Source organism: Lissotriton helveticus, chromosome 6 (assembly GCF_964261635.1).
Source record: "Lissotriton helveticus chromosome 6, aLisHel1.1, whole genome shotgun sequence".
Classification (NCBI taxonomy): Eukaryota; Metazoa; Chordata; class Amphibia; order Caudata; family Salamandridae; genus Lissotriton; species Lissotriton helveticus.
In genome coordinates, this window is record NC_136067.1 from 1,836,635,190 (window position 1) to 1,836,652,224 (window position 17,035).

Sequence of the window (17,035 nt, forward strand, 5' to 3'; positions counted from 1 at the left end):
AATGCTACAACTTTGGAAGTTAGTAGGAGTCTATGGCCATAGAATACTCTGAATAATTGATGGTAATTCACAATATATATTTAAAGAAGACGAAGTCTTCATTTTGGAGTTGACATTTAGGCATACTACATGAAATCAAACCATATTATCAACAGAGCACGAGTGGCTATTCTTGCCACCGAGTTTAAATATGAGGCACAAATCAATTGAAGATGACTTGTCTTGCCTCTGTTCCCTGCTTGTGATCGTTTTTTCTTGCCTCTGTTACCTGCTTGTGATCGTTTTTTTCTTGCTTCTGTTCCCTGCTTGTGATTGTTTTTTCTTGCCTCTGTTCCCTGGGGCGTTACTGGGCAGAGATGGGCGTGTGGCTGACCTAGACTGAGGGAAGCAACGGGTGAGCTCTGGGAGTTGGTGGGGGCCTGGAATAACCCATTTGTAAATAAGGAGACTCCCCGGGGTGAGGGTGTGTGTGTGGCTCTGTGTGTGTGGCTCTCTGTGTGTGTGTGTGGCTCTGTGTGTGTGTGTGTGGCTCTGTGTTTGTGTGTGTGGCTCTGTGTGTGTGCCTCTGTGTGTGTGTGTGTGTGGCTCTCTCTGTGTGTGTGGCTCTGTGTGTGTGTGTGTGTGTGTGTGTGGCTCTCTGTGTGTGTGTGGCTCTGTGTGTGTGTGTGGCTCTGTGTGTGTGTGTGTGGCTCTGTGTGTGTGTGTGGCTCTGTGTGTGTGTGTGTGTGTGTGTGTGTGTGTGTCTGTGTGTGTGTGTGTGTGTGTGTGTTGGGCTCTGTGTGTGTGGCTCAGCTCTGTGTGTTTGGCTCTGTGTGTGTGTGACTATGTGTGTGGCTGTGGCTCTATGTGTGTGGCTCTGTGTGTGGCTCTGTGTGGCTCTGTGTGTGGCTCTGTGTGGGTGCGTGTGGCTCTGTGTGTGGCTGTGTGTGTGTGTATGTGGGTGCAAATGCAATAGGTCTAGCATTTGCGAGATAGTTCACAAGTGCCCAATGGGGGCCTATTGCTCTTTAAACAAATTTCTGCTAAATATGTAGAAAAAAATCCACTAATTTACCCTCTGGAGACTGTGGGCTCCCTCATTGAAACTTAATGCTACAACTTTGGAAGTTAGTAGGAGTCTATGGCCATAGAATACTCTGAATAATTTATGGTAATTCACAATATATATTTAAAGAAGACGAAGTCTTCATTTTAGAGTGCACATTTAGGCATACTACATGAAATCAAACCATATTATCAACAGAGCACGAGTGGCTATTCTTGCCACCGAGTTTAAATATGAGGCACAAATCAATTAAAGATGACTTGTTTTGCCTCTGTTCCCTGCTTGTGATCGTTTTTTCTTGCCTCTGTTCCCTGCTTGTGATCGTTTTTTCTTGCTTCTGTTTCCTGCTTGTGATCGTTTTTTCTTGCCTCTGTTCCCTGGGGTGTTACTGGGCAGAGATGGGCGTGTGGCTGACCTAGACTGAGGGAAGCAACGGGTGAGCTCTGGGAGTTGGTGGGGGCCTAGAATCACCCATTTGTAAATAAGGAGACTCCCTGGGGTGAGGGTGTGCGTGTGGCTCTGTGTGTGTGGCTCTCTGTGTGTGTGGCTCTCTGTGTGTGTGGCTCTGTGTGTGTGTGTGTGTGTGAGTGTGTGTGTGGCTGTGTGTGTGTGGCTCTGTGTGTGTGTGTGTGGCTCTCTGTGTGTGTGTGGCTCTCTGTGTGTGTGTGTGTGTGGCTCTCTGTGTGTGTGGCTCTCTGTGTGTGTGTGTGTGTGTGTGGCTCTCTGTGTGTGTGTGTGTGTGTGGCTCTGTGTGTGTGTGTGGCTCTCTCTGTATGTGTGTGGCTCTGTGTGTGTGTGGCTCTCTGTGTGTGTGTGTGTGGCTCTCTGTGTGTGTGTGGCTCTGTGTGTGTGTGTGTGTGGCTCTGTGTGTGTGTGGCTCTGTATGTGTGTGTGGCTCTGTGTGTGTGTGTGTGTGTGTGGCTCTGTGTGTGTGTGGCTGTGTGTGTGTGTGGCTCTGTGTGTGTGTGTTGGGCTCTGTGTGTGTTGGGCTCTGTGTGTGTGGCTCGGCTCTGTGTGTGTGTGTGTGACTATGTGTGTGCTGTGGCTCTATGTGTGTGGCTCTGTGTGTGGCTCTGTGTGGCTCTGTGTGTGTGTGTGTGTGTGGGTGCGTGTGGCTCTGTGTGTGGCTGTGTGTGTGTGTGTGTGTGTGTGTGTGTGTGTGTGTGTGTGTGCAAATGCAATAGGTCTAGCATTTGCGAGAGATTAAGCTATTGGCATTGTAAATGACAAGCCATTTATTTATATGTTTTAAAAACAAAAATAATGTCATGAGCAATGCCAATAGCTCTAACTTTAACAAAGACGAGACAATTGCATTGTAAATACTTGTTGAAGCTTCTTTACAAATACGTTAAGCTGGCTAACCTTAAAAAAAATCACTTTTTTGTTATTAATAGACTATATTACACACCTGCAAAGATTGCTAAGTTTGCCCCACTCTCCTCCCCCAAACGTCCAATATGTGACCTTTTTAAAGCCAATGATTTTTTTTGTTCAATATTTTTATTAAATTTTTCAACAAAACATAATTTAAGACCGATATCAATGAGTTACAGTAGCCTCTTAAACATTAGTGGCCAAGCAGCGGTGCTCCGTCGACTTTCGTCCCTTTAACTAAAAGGAGCATGAATACAAATCCCCTATATGATACATCAACATACATGTTCAATTCATGGGATATGCAAATGAAGGGTGTTTCAGCGCAGATTTATGTCCAGAAAGCGCCTCTGCAACACTTAAGCATCCAACAAAGAAAAATGCAAACCCCTCCTCCCACCCACTCTCCCAACACACCCATTTACCCAGTGTGTCTCGTACTACAGGACTGCAAAAAACAAAGAGAGAAAAAATCATTTCTGTGCAACACATGGATCAGCATTGTAGAACAGTAGCATATTAAAACCTGTGAAGATCAGCATTCCCCCAGTCAAGGACACTATGAATATCACAATACTCCCAATAAAACAAGCAATATTCACAGAACTTTAGGGTGAAACCATTGGTGTGCCCGCTGTCGAGTTATCACCCGAACCCATCTCCGGTGCTTGCAATGAAACTACTAGTGCTTCCCAGGCCCTAGCGGTCTCAATGGCTTTATCTCCCTGTGCTCGCCTAGCTAGCTGGAATTTGAGTGTGCTTTCACTCATGGTCCATTTAATCAATTCCATTTTCCATCTTCCAACACTGTGGCCCCGTACAGCCTTCCAATGTGCTGTAATATCCCTCTTGGCCAGCAACGAACCCAAATCCAGAAATGTGCTTGTTACTCTCGTCTTGGGCGTATGGGGGTACCAGTGAAGTAAACAAGTACCCATGTCAGGTGTTATCTGCCTTTCTGTGACTAGACATAACAGTGCTACCACATCCTCCCAGTATGTCCCTAAGTGCGGACAGTCCCACATCATATGATTAAACTCTGCCCCTTCTAAATTACAGCGTGAGTACCTCGCAGTATCAGTATTAAAATATTTATTAATCTTGGCAGGAGTAAGATATCCTCTATGTAGTATAAAGAAGTGGACCAGTTGGAAATGGACGTTCCTTGTGCTTTTTCACGCCCTCTTAATGATCTGGGCCCACGGTTTCTGCGTGCCCAGGTCCAATTCCCGCTTCCGTTGCAGTTCCCTCAATGGTAGCAGCCCTTCCCCAGTCATACGCCTATATAGGCACGTAACTGCCTTAAAGGTTCCTGCCGCCATTACTACATACTGACATGCCATGGACATCTGTGGCTCCCATAGCCCTTCCCACCAATGGCGTTGTATGGCCGAAACGAGGGCAGAGTGAAGCAAGAAATGTCCGCGAGGGAGATCATACCTATCTTGCAAGGTCTGAAAGGGGAGAACACCATCCTCATACAAAACCACTAGCACCTGTAGTCTCATAGTCTCCCAGTCAGTCAGTGCAGACCAATCCCCCCCATGTGGGAGCACCGTGCACATTGCCAGTGGAATCTCTGGGGCGTAGGGCCGGTCAATCATGGCTCTGCGCTGGCTCCGATTCCAACATAATCTCAACATCCGGGCCTCTCAGGAGAGTGTCCCGAGTCTCATCGGCTGTTGAAGGATAATGGAAGAAAGTACCGGCCTTGGGATCCCATTAGTATCCCGATCATCCGGGCCCCGAAATTCCAACGCCACTGCTTGGGTGAGCCATTGCAGCTGGGCCGCCAAATAGTATGTTTCGAAATCAGTGACCGCTAACCCTGCGTGCACATTCGGGTGCATCAATGTTTTAAGTGCGCTCCGTCTCCTGCCAGTCGCCCCAATAAAACCCACGATCATGGACTGAATTTGTTTAAATAACGACCCTGGGACCCCTATTGGGAGTGTTCTGAAATAATAGAGCAACCGAGGGAGCGCCACCATTCTCAAGAGCGTCACTCTCCCAGCTACTGAGAGAGGGAGAGTGCCCCAAAATTTCTATTGCCCCGGAGATTCTGTATAGCCCTGCCCACGTTACCCTCCAGCATATCAGCAGGCGTATGGTAAATGTTAGTACCAAGATAGGTCAAGCATCGATATTCCCATTTGTTTCCATTAGCATGAGACGGGCCCTCGCTCGCCGGAGTCACCGGGAAGAGACACGTTTTTGCCCAATTTACTCCAAGGCCCGAAAGCCTCTCAAAATCTCAAAGCAGGTCCCTCGCCCCCTCAAGTGCATCCCCCGTGTCAGCCAGGAACATAAGTAGGTCATCCGCATAGAGCGAAATATACTGTTCAACCCCATACACTTCAAGACCAGCATACCTCCATCCCAGTCTAGCTTGTGCTGCTATCAGCTCTATGACCAACGCGAACAACAGGGGGGAGAGTGGACACCCCTGTCGGGTGCCATGACCCACTATCCAGGAAAAGGAGATTAGAGCCCCCGTCCGTACCCGGGCTGTAGCTGTTTTATACTATATTTCCGTCCATGCAACTAAGGCGTCTCCAAGTCCAAACCTACGCATAACTTGGAACAGGTATGGCAACTCCAAGCTATCAAACGCCTTCTATATATCAACAGATAGGATGGCAGCCGAGGCTGAGGAGTAAGTTTCCGCCACCATGATATGGAGGAGGCGTCGCACATTAATGGCGGTGTTTAGGGTTGGGATAAAGCCCGCCTGGTCTCGATGAACCAGGTGCACCATATGCGGAGGCAGACGCGATGCAAGTATGTTTCTCAATATTTTATAGTCTGTTGTGAGCATGGACAGGGGACGATATGCCGCTTTATCATTGGGAGGCTTTCCAGGTTTCAATAAAGGAATAAGGACGGCCTCGCGGGTAGAGGACCGCAATATTCCTGCTTTTTTAACCTCATTAAAAACAGACATTAATTTAGGGGCAATAAATCAATGTAAGTTTACTCAAATTCGATTGGAAGTCCGTCCGTGCCCGGAGTTTTATTATATGCCATACTCTTGATTGCACTTTGAATTTCCCCCAACGTTCCCTGACCTAACAGGTCCGCCTGCGTCTTGTCGAGTTGCGGTAACCCCGTGTCTGTTAAGAATTCTCCTATGGCATCCCCATCTATGCTTAACTTACTCCTATATAATTCCGCATAATACCCCCAAAACTGGTCATTAATCCCCTGTTGGGTGTAAACCGGGTCACCAGATGGGCCATCTAGTTCCAGTATAATCGTACCTCGACAGGCCGGATTAGCTAGCGAGGTCAGCAGTGTGCCCGCCTTGTCACGTTCTGCATGCGCATGCCAGATATTTCTTGTGGTCAAAGCAATGCAATCTTTTGACTCGCACTGCTACTGTCTCTCTAGCGTCAGATACCTCCGTCTGGTCTTCAGGGCTCTTGGGACGGGTTCTTTCCGCCGCTCGCAAACGCTGTTCCGCTGAGTCTATGTCCTGCAGCATCCCATTCAACTGCTGTCGACAAAGCCCTACCCTCATTTTCAATGATATACTGGCTGATTCCCGCTTCAGCTTCTGCACGAAATACCTGGTCTTCTAGAGCTTCTGGGCGCAACCTTCAAGTTGGAATCACCAGGCGGTCCTGAGACCAATGGAGGCGCAGCAGCAAGGGATTATGATCTGACATTTTAAACCAATGATGTTCATATTTTCTACGAGTGTCCCAAACTCCGTGCTTTCTGGAGGGAAGTCGAGGAAGTTCTTTGTGGTATCTTTGGAGTAAAAATCAAGGTTAATGTGACTCTGGTTTTTTGGGGGGATGATGGCACGTTAAGTAAGAAGCTGAGACATTAACATAGAGATCTATTGTTATATCTTGTTTTAATTGCACGGAGGGAAATATGCAGGAACTGGAAAGATCCGTTGCCACCAAAGCTCGAAGATTGGATTAAATCTGCGTTTGCTATGGCCTGTTTGGACCAGGGAGGAGCAAATGAGAATTGTGTGAACATTTGGTAGGCCTTACTATCTTGGGGTAGAGGTCTGAGACTTGTATAGCTCTTCCTGGTCCTATGATTACACCAAGCTACCAACAATGGGGCAGGCCTGGACTGGACCAAGCAAATGGAGTAACCTCTGGGCGTAAAGGTTGGAAGGGCGGCTTTTTAAGAATTGCAGACGCATATTTGGTGAGACGAGGACAAAAAGAAAAAACCTTCCACGGGTTCCTGCCCCTACTTCAGAAGATACTGTTTGGAATGTCTATATTGAGGCTAAATTGCGTATGGGTAAACAATATTCTGATTCCTCAAGTGTCCTGTTAGAGAGGATCAATTTTGCCATGTGTAAGCAATATTCTGAGAAATCTGTGGAGGACTATGTGGCAACCTTAAAAGTTTTAGCTGAAATATGTGAGTTTGGTCCTAAAGTTGATACTTATATTAGAGATCAATTTGTTTTCTATTGCTACTCCAAAAAGATTCAAGGATGTCTCCTTACTTCTTGAAATCCTACTTTGGCTGAAACAATTGACATTGCCAAGAGTATTGAGAGGTCAATTGTCACATTTAAAGTTTTTTCCACTCATTCTAACCAACCCACTGTTCTTCCTACACAATTCACCATGCATCCTCCTTTAAATTTGATTTCTGATGAAAATGCTATCTGTGCCATCAACTCTAAACAATTTGCAGAGAAAAGATTTTCCAAGAATCAACCTACCAGAGGTCAGTTGATTTGTTTCAATTGTGGTTCCAAGAGCCACATCTGAAATAATCCCAGCTGTCCAGCTATGGGTAAGAGATGTGTGTTTCAAATGCTGCCAATTTGGTCACTTTCAAGATGTGTGCAGGGGACGCATACATGCAGCATCAAATAGTAACTCTAACAGAGTTAAAGTTTCAAACATTTCATTAGACACTCCTGATGTTCAAGATTGCGTTTCCCAATTCCAAAATATTATAGTTACTATTGATGTTCCTGAACTTGATGTACATTCTGTCAAACCCATAAAAGGACCTTTAGTTGACATTTCTATCGATGGTAAGACCATTTTAGCTATGGCTGACTCAGGTGCTCCAGACACGATTCCTGTAGATCACACATTTTACAAATTGTGGCCTAATAATGTACCACTCATTGCTCCTGATATCAGTCCCAAAGCTTTTGGAGAACAAGATATCGATCTTTTAGGTTATTTTTGGGACAAAGTAGAGTATCTAGGCAGATCTGCCAAAACTAAGATTTATGTTGCAGTTAAAGGAAGAGACATCATAGGATCGAAAGACCTTGCCCTTCTAGGTATTATATTACATCCTGGACAAGATCCTCCCATCATTTTGGGTGAGCTTCCTACCAACATCCTATCTGTTAATCAATTTGACTCTACTGTTGATAATTTAATACAATTGTTTTCTGATGTGCTCAAAAATTCCGTGGGTACTGTCAAAAGTTATCAACATTCTATCTTATTTAAAAAGGATGCCATTCCTATTGTACACAAGGTTAGACCTGTACCTCTCAGTGTTAGAGATGATTTAAAATTACTGCTGTCCAATCTTCAATCCAAAGGTATTATTTCTCTCATTGATGCCTCTGAGTGGATTTCTCCAGTGGTTTTAAAGAGAAAGAGGACTGGAGATCTCAGGCTGTATGTAGACTTGAGATATCTTAACCAGAATATTATTGTTGATTGCCACCCTTTACCCCATATACACGAAATACTGGCCAACATTGGGAAATCCAAGTTTTTCTCCACAATCGATCTGCACTCCACATACCATCAAATCCAGCTTTCCCCGAGTTGTCAAGCACTAACTGCCTTTGTAACTCCTTTTGGTGCCTTTAAGTATTTGAGTCTACCTTTTGGTCTCGCTTCAGCCACAAACGATTTTCAAAAGCTTATAGACAAACTTTTTGGTAGTCTTCCACTGGTACAAGCGTTTCAAGACGACATTTTAATCCACACAGAAACAAAGAAAGAACTTTTGCAAATTCCTAAGAAAGTACTCAACATCCTACAAAATAAAGGTATGATTTTGAAAGCTACAAAATGTAAACTACTTGTTAGTCAGGTTGAGTACCTTGCACTTATGATATCTAGTGAAGGCATATAACCCAAAATTGGCATTGCTGATGGGATACGTAATCCTCCTCCTCCACTTGATAAAGATTCCTTACGTTCTTTTCTTGGACTCTGTGAATACTACGGCCGGTTGGTTCCTGACTATGCACAACTAGTCCAACCCCTGAGGTGTCTTCTCAAGAAAGGTACAACATTTGTATGGACTGATACACTCCAAGATATCTTTGAGAAGGTCAAACTTTTGGTGGTAAATGCACCTGCACTACATCCATTTGTTTCCAATGGCAGTTCTTTCTTAATTGAAGATGCTAGTCAGAAAGGTCTTGGTGCAGTTTTTGGACTGTGGGTGGATGGTAAGGAAAACACTATCGCCTTTACATCTCATACCTTGACACTCACTGAATGCAACTACAGCACGATTGAACGTGAGGCCCTTGCTGTTGTTTGGGCAGTTCAAAGTTTAAAACATACATTTGGGGTACTAGTTGTGAAGTGTTCACCGACCACAAGCGTTTGGTATTCTTATTGTCTGGCAATGCTTTGGGTAAATCTTCTGCTAGGCTAGTAAGATTACTTTCCAAGCTATAAGAATACAATCTCACTATCAAATACATCCAGGGAGGTAAGAATGTACGGGCAGATTGCCTTTCTCGTATTCCTCTTCCTGATTGCAGCGAAGGTGAAGATGACTTTCATAAGGATTGTGTGTTTGGTCTTGTAAATGCCATCACCATGTGCAGTGGCAGCTTCTCACAAGATGAATGGTCATCTGCCATGGAAATGGATGAAACTCTCAAGAAAGTAGAGTTGTATATTAAAGGCAACTGGCCTACTAGCAAAAACCTTACTAGTGACTTAAGGTGTTTCGCACAAATTAGTGAGGAGTTGTCCTTTGAAAACGGAGTTTGTGTTAGGAATGGCCTTTTCGTACCTCCCATTTCCCCGAGAGAAACAATCATCAATATTGCTCACGAAGGTCACCTTGGGATTTCCGCTACTTGCAGAAAATTAAAGGACATTTACTGGAGGCCAGGTCTAGATAGACAAGAATCTCTTTTTGAGGACAGCTGTTCAAGTTGTATTGTCTCTGACAAACACTGGAAAACAAACTAAAAACGTTTGTTTCCAGTTCCATTTCCTGATTCTCCCTGGGATAAGATTGCTTTGTTTTTATCAGGGCTCTTCACTTTTTTAGCCTCTGACAAAAAATATTGTGTGGTTGCCATTGATTATCATTCCAAATGGATCTATTACTCTTTTGTGCAAACGGCTAACTCCTCCATTGTTGTATCCTTTCTTCAAAGTCTTTTTAGGATTTAAGATACTCTAACTGTGTTGCTACTGATAATGGTCAACCATTTCTTTCTCATCAAGTTACTAACTTTGTGGAAAGTTCTGAGGTCAAACATTTTCAAGTAGCTCTATATAGTCCATCCTCCAATGGTCTTGTAGAGAGAACCAATCGTTTCCTCGAAGAAGGTGTTCAAACTGCTATTACAGCCAATGTTGATATGGGTGTTTTTTTGCAGAAAAAGGTTTGGGCTTATCTTACTATACCACATTCTGCCACTGGAGTCTAACCTTTCAAAGCCCTCAAGGGTAGAGAAGCTAGGTCCAAACTCATGCCCAAGTGGTTCACTGATGTAGCAGTGTGTTCTGCTTTGTCTCTAAGAAGAAACACCTCAGTAGACCCCCAGTTAGTCAAAGACAATGTTGCTGCCAAACAGTTACTCCAGAAGAAAGCTTATGACGGCCCGTTTAGGTCCCAAGGTCCTGTATTCAAAATCAATGATTGGGTTCTCATTAAGAAACCATATAAGGTTTGGAAAGGTCGATCTAACTTTTCTCTACCTGTTCGTGTTGTTAAAGTCACCAATCCTTCTGTTCTATTAGAAAATAGAGGTTGGTGGAATAAAAACAATATTGTCGAACTTACTGACACTCAAGTTGAGATTTTTAACAAGGTTTACGCTAACCGGTTGGATGAAGATGTTTCCGATTTCACTTTTGGTCCTGGTTTTGACATTATACATTTCCCGAGTGTACCTGATAGTTCTGAGGTAACTACACATGCTTCTTCAAGACCCTCTCATACTGTTTCACCTCATTCCTTGAGAATTTGTAGGTTACCTATCAAATTACAAGATTACGTTTTATATTAGTTTTTTGTATTTGATGGGGGGTATGTGGTAAATTGCATCCTGTTCCTTTAATAATCAATGTTTTCCCTGGAATTCTCATTGTGTAAATGCTATGTTCGATCCCAGCTCTAGCAGTTGCTGTCTGTTCCTGTTTCGTGCAGCTGCTCCTGCCGTGGGCTCCTTAGTGCTTGAATATCTGTCTTGCTTTATAGCTAATACACCCTTATGGATTACAGCTGATGTCTCTGAGAGTTCCTGTATCTGCCCCACTACAAAATGTAAGGTCATTTTGTTTACTTACCTTGGCGTCTTGTACCCATTCTACGGTTTCGAACATGAAAAGTATAGGTTTGTTTTTGTAATAAATAACCTGGTTTATGGCTTGATAAATGACGTTAAAGGTTACATTTCTCCATCCCGTGTAGCTTTAGTTTCGAAAAGGGTCTTTCTCTGGAGCAGAGCAGAATTTATGCGAGAGTTGCTGGAGTTTGTAGGGCCTGCAGGACAGAATGAACTGCACATTGTTATAAAAGGCAGAAAGACTCCTCGTGATCCACAGCAGAGTTAACATCTACTCGTTAAATCAGGACTTCTCGGGTTACGGTTTGGAACATTCTTTCCTTCTTCTTGATTTCTGACAGACCTCATTTAAAGGGAAGTGCTCACAACCAGCACTACTGCCCTGCAGTGCCTGCTCTCTTTAAGGCGAATCATCTCAGTAATAGGGCATTAATGCCTGAGAGTCAGAGGTCTTCTCAGTCAGACTTGCCACCTCTTTATTTTTTTCGTCTCTTTATTTTTCCTTTTAATTCATTTCTTCTGAGGAACAACTCTTTTTGTTAACCACATTTAATTTTCCTTGCCAGTGATTTCATTTTCTCAATAAAACATGATTTGTAAGCTTAATTATTGTACAGTCAGATCCACAATGCTAAGCCCCCCTCAGGTCTTTTTCACTTATTTATGTAACATAACATATTTTGGTTACATGACGGTCCTCTGAGATATACAGGAAATACAGCAGCCACCCCAGGTCAACAGAGGTCAGCGAGACTTCACATGTTTTTGCATTGGCACCCATCATTACCCTACCCAACATTCAACTGGTGGCCTGGCGCCTGACTGTTTATTAACACTATTGATGGTTTTATTACGTTATGCAACTATGTGACACTGTACTGCTTATGTTTTACACATTACTGCCTTTTATTCGTGTATTCCTACCTGGTATGGTGTTTTGATAAGCCTGGTGTTTTTTCTGTATAGATATTCAAAGCCTGTAAGCGTTCTTCGCACAGTAAATCAGAAATCACAGGTGCACTTCCAAACTTGTTATGGAAATTAGTGCAAATAGCCCGTCGTCCATTCTCTGAGACAGAGAGGCGTACAAGCTGCAGCGAGGTAGCTGGTTTCTCCTCCACGGTCACTGACTGATAACAAGCTTGTCTCTCTCACAGAGAAATTAGGGGGTAAGGGCACTAGGGGTTTAGGGGAGCAGAAGGACTGATCCTCTGAAAGGTTTTTGTAAAAAATAATTTTGTATTGTATAACGCACAGTCCTAAACTGGGACCCAGGTATCAAATGCGCCGTGGCCACCCAGTGGATCCAAGAAATCATAGTAGCTAGCAACCTGGATACCTGATGCCCTCTTTAGATCCATGAATTAAAAAAATAATTTATAAGCCCACACTGCTACAATGTGCTCTGAGGTAAAAAAGGAATAAGCAGTGAGGTCAATGTAGTGGACTAGTTGGAGGTCTTGCTGCTCAGCCAATAGTAGAATGTTAGTGGAATGTTGGTGCCCGTGAGAATGGAGTGTTGGAATGCTTGTGTGTGAGCGTGAGGATCAGTTAGAGTCGGGCTGAGCAGCAAGTGTGCTGCTCCTGGTGGGGTCCCCCCTTGATATCTACCATCTAATGAATACAGCAACTTACTTATGCTACACCTCGTCTTCTACTCATCATTATTCATCTTATTACATTTGGCGACGATACAGAAGAACCTGCCTGTGCTGCCCATCTGATGGAAAAGGATATAAGGTAAAGCACCTTTCTTGAAACTGTAACCTTCGTATTTAAGAACCTGACACCAGGGACCCCACCAGTGACCATCATCTGTCGCCCGCTGTGTCAGGACTCGAGGCTTTTTATTCGAGCTTGCCTTCTACTGTTTGCCGGTGGCTGCTATTAGATCTAAAAAGATAATGGACCTGCTCCTGCCATTTCCTGAGTGATCGGTCGTCTCTCACATCAGATCAAGATCGGTATGAGAGGTATTTGAGGAGAAGGAATGCTCAACTGTCAAAGCGGACAGACAATCAAGAAAACGATCTCCGTGTATTTTGTGTGAGCGTGAGGATCAGTTAGAGTCGGGCTGAGCAGCAAGTGAGCTGCTCCTGGTGGGGTCCCCCCTTGATATCTACCATCTAATGAATAAAGCAACTTACTTATGCTACACCTCGTCTTCTACTCATCATTATTTATCTTATTACAGTCAAGGAGACATTAGCCATGCCATGTGCTCACTGTCCAATGATCTTGGTCAAAGATGTACATAGGTTTCTCTGGGCACAGACACTGGATACAGGGCATGCCTGATGACTTCACAAATCACATCACCACTACATCATCAAGGACACCACAGAAGCCTCTCAATGCCCCTACAGCTAATAATCTACTGGGCCTACACTCTAGCCATAATAATAAGAAACTAGCCTCAGTGAGGGCTGGGACTGAGTGTGAAAGGATGATAAGTTTTAAGACGTGCAAAGTCCAGATTAAGTTATAAATATGTTTAATAAGTAACATGGGAGCAACCCCTGGACATGTCTACATCTGTATCAACTGCCCACCAAGTGAACTCCAGTCTTCCAGAGCAATAGAAGTCTGGCAACTATTACTAGGCTACACACACAGTAGCAAGGTTGCTAGGATACAACACTAAGCCCAAAGCCCAATCCTGCAATGCCTAGACCCTCAGCTCAACATCTTCAGCTTATGCCAATACATGTCAAAGGAACTTAGGGCCAGATGTAAAACCTGCAAAATAGCTCATCGCAAATTGTGAGTCATTTGCGGCTCGCAATTTGCGAGGTGCTATTTTGCATGTACAACAGTGTTTTTAACACTGTTTGCGATTCCCAATGTGGTCGAAAATTGCAAGGCTCATGAATATTAGTGAGCCTCTCGCAATTTGCGAGCCCATTGGGAATGACAGGCCCTCCCAGGTATGGTGGCCTGCTAGGCTCAGCAGACCATGTCTGGGATTGTTTTTTAAATAAAGCAGTATTTTATTTTTAAACGGTATGCATTTAAAAAAGAAAAATTAAACTTTTCAGTTTCATTTTTTTAAGGCCAAGAAGGGGGCTCTGGGACCACTGCCTGGTCTTAAAAAATATTTTCCAACATACTCACAAAGGGGAAGGGGTCCTCTGGCGACCCCTTCCCCTCGGCAAATCGTTTACCACCTACTTGAAGTAGGTGGTAAACTGCGAGTATTTTGCGGCTGTAAATGCGGTTGTAAAACACTTGTACATAGCATGTTGACTCGCTATTAGTCAGGGACGTCCCTTCCTAATAGCGAGAGTCGCAAATGCTATTTTGCGAGTCAGTGACTTGCAAAATAGCATTTGTTAATTGCTATTACCCTTTTTTACGGCTGCAAACGGGAGGTTCTCCCGTTTGCAGCCGCAAAAAAGAGTCGTACATCTGGCCCTTAGTATGCTGTGGATTAATGCTTTTGTGAATACCGCCTCTGCTTCTTGAAACTACTGTTCATGGTCAAAGGCTGTGCACAGCAGGCTCCAGTTGCAGGGCTTGACATTTGGCTATTACCTATGCACAGTATATAGGCCACCAGAACCAGCTGCATGCAAGTAAGTAAGGAAGAAAGGCAGCAAGACCTGTGTGATATTTTTGGTATTTTAGTACAGACCCCCAAAGTATCCTGGAAGTGGGGGGAACATTATTTCAGATAAAAGCACAGAGAGTTAGAATAAAAATGTCCCAAGACAAAGAGTAATAAACAATTCCTTATGAGTGAAGCTGATCATTTACTATGGCAAGTAACTGTCATGTTCTCTACCTTCGTGATCCCTATCTTGCCTTTTTTCAGTCCCGCGTACTGAGCTCGGACTCTCTTCCGTGCTCATTGGAAGGCACGTTCAAAGCGACGCAACGGACTACGACTCCCATGAGCCCTTGCAAGGGCAAGTCGGCGTCAATGGGAGGAAACAGTCAAAGGTACATCCACTTCCCCGCAGCACTGCCGATTATTCTGTGAGTAAGCCGGTCGCTGCTGGAGACGCTGTTGATTCATACTTGGGGTCCAATAAGGGTGCATCGGCACCACTATTTTTCTACATTGGATCCTTGATATGGCCACTGATATCTTGTGGGAGGATTAGGATCCGTCATAAACTGTCATATGACTTTCAGCGCTTATTGCCTTAGCGCGTGTTCCACCCTGTTGGTGAGACACACGCATGTAGTCTCGTGCAGGTAGTAGGTATACCGGCGCTCCCCTGTTATATGTATATCAAGCAGTTCCTACCTATACACTGTGTTTCAGAGATCTCCGGGCTCGGAGGAGATGTAACTGCAACTGCATTAATTATTTAACTCACTATTACCATATTCCCTTCGTTGGCGTATTCACGTTGCGTGGATTCATGCGAAGAGGAGTATTGAGCTATACTAATTCGCATGTGAACTAAAGACTTTTTATTCATGAACTAACACAGTACTAAGGTATCACAAGGTGCGGATACTTGTGGTGTGGATACCTGTACTGTGGAACTATTTTCAGACACTATTTGGTTGTTTGTGTTGTGTGTTGTCCTTGTTAGATTATATGGCATATTGCACAGAGAAACAAACCTGCTTCTATAAGGGAATAATTCAACCAGGCATGGTGAGTGTACTGCCGGTGGCTTACCCTTGAGTATTATTGGTTATGAAGGCCTCATTGAAGATGAATGAGAAGATAAATCGTGTTAGTTTCGTTAGTGCTCATACGCAATTGACAAATAATTATTTTCTATGCTTAGGCCTCACATGATAACTGGGGATTGTGGAAGAGTATTTCTCTGCAGCCTCTTACAACCCTGTGGAGCGAGGCAGTTTTCACACACGGTGTAATCATAGTGAGCTCTTACAAGAAAGTTCCAGGTAACACTACCGCATTGGTTACACAGGGACGAGAAACTCTTTGTGGGGTCATCTGAACTGTTAACCTTTCTTTCCTTTACAGGTCGTAATTGTTTACCTACTCATGATAGAGGTAATCTAGAAGAATACATTCTGTTACTCATAGGTTCTTTCTTTCTGTTCCCTGTTGTTTCAGGTCTCCTTCCTGCTGTCCCCACCATTTCATTCACTCGCTTGACCGCTTCACTGATCTGTGCTATAACAGCAAGCAGACTTGAAGCTGTCGAGAGGTGGACCATTTTTATGCATCGTTCTGATCCCGAGGCATTGGTGACACGACAGAATAATCGGCCCAAGCATATAACTTCTTTTGATCGGATTCCTTGCTCCAACATGGCTACTTTGGAAGACTTGTTCGCCACGTTGCAAGTGGTTCAACAAGAACTTGCAGCTTCTAGAGTAGAAATCACGGCCTTGCAGGCCAAGGTGGATCACATGCAACGAAACCCATTTGATGTAGGAGGGACTTCACCTTTCTATCAACATCCTATCACAGTCGAAATGCCAACCCTTATACCATTAGCACACCCGAAAAGATATCACAGAGAGGCCAATACGATACATGCCTTTCTCACCCAGATATTATTGCACTTTAATTGTAAGGCAAAGGTGTTTATTACCAACCAAGCCTGGGTAGCCTTTCTAATGTCTTATCTCGCAGGTGACGCTGCCTTATGGGCGGTTCCCTTAGTGCAGAATGATGACCCACTGCTATACGATTGGAACGCATTTAGGGCGGAGTTCGAAAACATATTGGATAGGAGAACACACACACAGTTGGCGGATAGAGAATTATTAGAACTCCGGCAAGGTAACAAGGAATTACCAGTATATTTAACCACTTTTAGGAGATTGCTGGCAGAAACAAACTGGCCTGAAGAAAAACAACTCGCAATCTATTATCATGGATTATGAGATGAACTTAAAGACATCATTGCTCAGATAGATCCTCAACCCATATTGTGTGCAAACTTAGTAAAGCTTACGTTGAGATTAGAACACAGGTTGAGTGATAGAAAAGGGGACATGAAGAGAAAAGAACGGACGAACCTCAAATATAATCGTCCCCGAACCGGGGAGCCAAGCTCAAGACCCACTCAGGAACCTATGGAGATTGGTACCGTAAGAGCCGCCCTGACTTGAGAGGAAAGAGATATGCGCAGGAAGAACGGCCTTTGCTTATACTGCGGTAAAAAGGG